Genomic DNA, 6,061 nt, shown 5'->3' with positions numbered 1-6,061 from the left:
GGGGGTGTCCCGGGGGAGGGGACACGGCACGCGGGGCTGCGTCCTCGGCTCCGCTCTCGGCATCGGGCCCGTCTGCCGGGAGGAACGGGGGCCCGAGGGGGGGGGACACCGTGAGCCGGCAAAACTGGAAATCGTGGAAAATTCACGCCCCGCGCTGTGGGCCGGTTTGCCCCAAAGGGAAGCGGGCTCGGGCCTCCTTGTAAAACGCCTCGTAATGGTAAAACCGCCAATTATCCACAGGCTTTAGCGTGAGGTTTTTCCTTTAATTACAAGCATATGGTGCCTCACGTATTCAAGGATGTCAAGGTACTTTGCAGACCTGAGGTGCTATTAAAAGTCTATTGTTCACATCTCTGCTATGCACCCCCTCTCATTTAGAATCGTAGAGTCATAGAATGGTTTGAATTGGAAGGGACCTTAAAGATCATCTAGTTCCAACTCCCCTGACATCGGCAGGGACACCTTCCAAGAGACCAGGTTGCTCCAAGCCCCATTCAACCTGGTCTTGAACACTTCCAGGGATTAAGTCTCCACAGCTTCCCTGGGCAACCTGTTCCAGTGTCTCACCACCCTCACAGTAAAGAATTTCTTCCTAATATCTAATCTAAATCTATCTTCTTTTGGTTTAAAACCATTACCCCTGCTGAAACAAGACTGTAGTTTAACAACACAGCAGAGTATCAGCATTCACCTTCGGAAATGTATCTAGTCTTTCCTGAGGTCTGAAATCATTATGGCAGCCTTGCAGAGAAATGGGTTCTAACACGATTCCGACTAGACAACTTTTCACAAATTCTGTCACCAAAGTCTTAAAAGTTAAGAAGGAAAACAATTAAGATAGTACATACCTTTTTTACTATCTTGATTGTCCCTTTTTTTTTAAAAAAAAAAAAAAGCTGAGGAAAATGTGAAAGTACCCGTCTAGTGGTAAATATCTTAGAAAGGGTTATTCTTGAACATCTGAAAGACAATGCTGTTTCTCAAGTAAACTCCCCCTTCAGTGCAGGGGAGAAGTACAAAACTTGTAGGTGTCCAAGTCACATTTGGTTGGGGGAAAAAAAATAAATCACTCCTAGGATGAATCTTTGTGCCCAGTGTTGCAGGAATGGAAATTTGTTTGAGTTATAATCGAGAATTTGTATTTTCAACGGGACTGAATGTCTTGCTCTTCTCAAGAAGGGGAACAGGGAAAGATGTAAACAAGTGAGCTGGCAGTCTGTTGAGGGGTAGAAGAGGCACCAAAGGGTCATGTCTCAGCCAGGAATACAGCAAAGCAACTGGACAATGATGAAACAGCTATCAGCACTCTCTGGTCTGGAAAACAGCTTTAAAACCATGCGACTACAGCTTGTAGGCTGCTTCCTGAAATGGCACATACCAGGACTCGCGTAACAATCCTGTGGCTCAGCACCTCTCTTCTCTGATGATAGGAAAGGGCACTGAGTTACAATTTCCTGTTATTCCTCATGTGAACCTCTGTACTGGTTACTCATCTTAATGGAACCATTTTAATACACCGTATGTGACAAATTCTGGCCCATGCCAGCATGTTCATCTGTAGCTCCTGATCTGAGCCACTCCCAGACCTTTAGTCACACTAGATTTCGTGTTAGTCACTTTATATTTTGGGAGGAAAAGTCACTGAGAAGAAACTGGAGACCATGAACTGAAACTGAGCCTGTGCAGTTTACAGCATGGATTCATTTGCTTTCAGTGCGGGGTACGCCCCACAGCAGTTGCAGGTTTCAGCCTACATAGTCTAAAAACAGCGAACTGCACTAACGTGAAAGCCAGAACATATTTTAGGAGCTTGTTAGCAATCAGTTCACACAAATGACCCTCTCTGCAAGCCAGGAGACACCGGCACTTGTACGCTCTCAAAAAGCAGTTTGAGTGAGAAAATGAGTATGCGGTCCATGTAATATCTGCAAATCTATCCTCTCTGCACCCCTCCACAATTAGTTCAGCATATTTTAAATGTAGAAAGTATTTTGAAAAGCTAAATTCTGTTTCTCTATGACACTTCAGGATAAAGATCTGGAAGACAAAATGGAAGAACAAAATGCAGTTTTATTTCAGAAGGCTATAGTAAAGAAATTCTTCCTCCTTTTTCATTTGTTTCATATTTTATTACAAAGGTCTCTTAAAGCTCAAAACGGGTTCTCATATAAATAATCGATTCAAAAGCTTTATAGTGGATCTCTCGCTGATGACAAATTTCACTGGTATTCTGATTTGCAAGCCCTAAATTTCAGTGGTTGCCATCTGTAATGTCAGTACCTGGGCGGCAGGCGTTTCCCAGTGCCCAAAGAGTTAACAGCTTTCTCTGGTACATTACTTCCAAATCTGATGCAATGTTTCCAAGCTTTAGTAGAAGCCAATAGCTTGATGAAGAATACTTTTGCTCAAGCTTATGAGACAAAATAGAGAAGGAAGAGTTATTCAGAAAGATGATGGGATGGACAAGGGAACAGTCCTGTAAATCGCTGTTTATTCTCTTTAGGTGTCTTGTGATATTCGAAGTTCAACAGCTGACGTGTGGTTTAATGTTAAAGTACAAAGGTGTTTTTCTGTGCCATCTCAGCTCTGCTTGTATAACAATGACTCAGCTCTGCAGACCTGGCTGGCAGCCCACACTGAGATTCTGTCTGTAGGGGCATTTTCATCACAAAAGCAGCACTAAAAGCAGCTACAGGTGTCTGGGTTAAAGAGAATTAGGAACTGTGGGTGCTTTTCATCTAATAAGCAGGGAACTAGAAGTAGTATATAGCTAACACCACACTGCAGAGAACTAAGGTAGTTAAAACTACGTAATTTGTGCAGGAGAGAAAAACGTCAGTGCTTGGATTTTAGTCTTACTATTGTGAAGGAGGAGGAAGCATTCTGGACATTCTCCTCACCATCAAGGGATCCAACCTGGATCTGAAGACAAAATACAGGTGGTATCACATCTGAACCAACAAAGTCTGTTCAGAATGGCCTTGACAGTATTTGTTTTTATTCACTGTTAGAGAGGTTCTACTGAAACATATTAATAATGATTAACAGCATTTTAGGACTTACTTCTTCTGTCTTTCTGTGTCTCAGAGTGCTTCATTGCTATCCTGCTAAAAAACTTCACCCCAGAAACCACATGCTAAATCGGCTCAGACGCAGCAGAGAGAACATGAACAAAGAGAGCTCCTTCACCGCAGTGCAGCTTGGACCAGATCCAAAAGACTCACAGGCAGGAGGTAGACTGAAAAGATGCAGACAAGTAATTTTTAGAATAGACCTAGTTATTAATTGTTGCTTTCACTGGCATAACGTGCAGACACAAACCTGTGATTTTAGGCTGATGGCGTCTTTATAAAATGCCCTTTAGAAGTCTCCTTACATGAGAAGCATAGTGAATTGCCACATGTTCCTCTGGGTCATTTAGACCTACAGAGAACTACGTGCCCAAGCCTGTTTATCATGGCAGCACAGATCTTAAAGCTGTATCCCATGTGTCCTGCGAAGTCAAAATATGCTTTAAACAAACAGGGAGACAGAGGAGTATTGCTCATTTTCCTCTTTTTACTACAAATCTGGATATTTCTGTTTTTCTTAAGCTTTCAGCTCCTGAAGTTGGTAGCTTATTAAAAACTTTGATTACTTAAGGTATTTTTAGAATAAGGTTTAAAAAACAAAACTCAGATAGTTGTCTTTTTTTGGTAATCTCATAACATTACAGTCAATCTCCTACTACTTTGAATTGTGACTCACTATTTTTGTAACCCTTGAGCTTGGCAGTACAAGGACAAGCAGTAACATGCCACAGCTCTGTTTGTCTTGTGGCTGGAACCTCAGCAAAGACTGGGCTTTATTGCAGTGTTACAGGTTTGGGGAGAAAATATTTATCTCCACAACTGTAAGCAGGTAAACATAATTATCCTGTGTCATACACAGTGAGACTGACCTGAGGTAGGTATGAGTAATATTATGAGATAGGAATATACATTGTTTTTTCCCTGTGTCAAGTAGCCCTATTTTTATCCAAACAAAGGAGCGGTACTGAACTTGCTGCAGAGACTCAAATCGCCTGACTGGCTGGCTGTCCCAAGTTAAACCCTTGCAACTAAAGATAAACAGATTGCTTCATTTGACATTGCTGGGGTACAAATGATATGCTGTTGCTAGGACATTAGTGTACATAAAAAACAGACCCAGCTCGTGTTCTAGAATGTACAGATTCGTTGGAAACATTTCTTTGACCCCAGATTCTTCTCTTCTGAAAGTAGGTTGCTTTGTACTACTGCCCAGTGACCTACTTTTGAAACCACTTGGAAAGAAATACGTGTTCCCAACTGCAGGCCCCATGCCCTGGCAAAGGCTGGAGCCACCTGTGCAGTCAGGCCAGTCACAAGATACAGATTTCTGTTTTTTCAGCTTTGCATTTATTTGTATACAGTTCACAGTCAGCTGCTTGATGATTCTTATTCACCAAGAGCTACTGGAGGAAGAGTGGCATATATGTTAAACACATATGCTTTGCACAACCACAACAGTTACCACACCATTTAAGAACAAACAGATCTCCTTTGTCTGTATCAAATTCAGGTAGTAAAATATTTTCTAAAGAAACTCTGAGGTAAAGCTGAAATTCAGTAAAATGAAGTCACAATGAATTAATTCCAGCTTGGGAGATTGTTCTGCACATGTACTGTGTGAAAATGAGGCAGAATATGTAAACACTGCATTCTGACTTTAAAAAGACGTACCTTTCAATTTGATAATAATTACCATTGAAGTAGTATAAAGAATCTCTGCAGATATGAAGTGTGTAACACTCAGGGCACAAGTTTACCACACAGAAAAAGCCAAGGGACAGGAAAAGAGGAATTTAAGCAGCTCTCTGTATTCGGCCCACCCCTTATCCCCCCAAAACAAAAGAGGTGGGCTCGTATAGGCACGTAGATGGCTATCGCAGATGAATAGTTAGGAAAATTAAATGAAACCAATCAGTGGAGGCTGCAAAATGCTAATGGTGGCATAGAGTACCTTGCCTGCAGGCTATGGAGATTAGTTTGATCCTGGTAGGCCCTGGAGTTGTGCGCACAAAGCCTCTTTTGTGTATCTCTTTTGACAGAGGGATAACTGAGGAAAATAATGAGGCTTTTTGCATGGAACTGATGAATTTAAACCATAATTGCTTTTAAAATAGTCTGCATTCGATTTCAGCACGTGCTTGTCATTTCCTTGAAGAATTAATTTTTCAGGAGCCATTATTAACAATATATTTAAAGAACTACCCATGGTAGACCCAACTTGTTGGGACTTTATTCTGATCTGTTGATTTGAATACTTAAACAGAAACCGAACAACAATAGTGAAAGCAGATTAGTCATGGGATTTAGCCATACTAAGAAAAAAAATCAAGGGAAGGATCCTGTGTTTTCTGGTTTACACAGAAAGGCAAGAAAATGACAGAAATTTCTCCCTTCTCCATGTACAGGGACATTAGAAAACAAAGACACGCACACTAACATCCTTAATTCAAGTCTGATATGCTCAAACACAGGCCAGTCTTTAGATTAGCCTGTGCATAATTTCCAGTTCAGCAGATGTGGCCTTTCACATCTGTAAATATTAGTTACTTGTGGCCTTCCTCTCAGGCCTCCCTGGTGGTGTTTGCCTGGGGGAGTTCCTGGAGCAGCGCCTGGGACATACAGCACACACAGGCCAGCCTTGGAGCAAACATTGAGTCACACTGGCACTGTGCAAACAAAATGAACCTTTTGGAAACACTGAGCAAAACTGGCAGCATAAAGAAAACAAATGTGATGCCTTTTGTCCTAAATTAATGTAGCCGAATAATATTTCCAAGGTTGGCAATTGCCATGGCGCTCTCTGAACTTTCCAGTTACAGTTTTCCTCTCTTCCTGTTTCTGCATTGTGAATAATTATTGTCGGGATGATTTGTTTCCTTTTTACTGTAAACCAGGAGGTGCTACCCCTGCTAGGGGAAAGCAAAGCAAAAGGGTGGTGGTGGTGTGGTGGTGGTGGTTTTGTGTTTGTTTGGTTGTTTTTTTTAAAAAAG

The sequence above is a fragment of the Charadrius vociferus genome, unplaced genomic scaffold (genome assembly GCF_000708025.1).
Source record: "Charadrius vociferus isolate BGI_N301 unplaced genomic scaffold, ASM70802v2 scaffold793, whole genome shotgun sequence".
Lineage (NCBI taxonomy): Eukaryota > Metazoa > Chordata > Aves > Charadriiformes > Charadriidae > Charadrius > Charadrius vociferus.
This window is presented reverse-complemented; position numbering follows the sequence as displayed.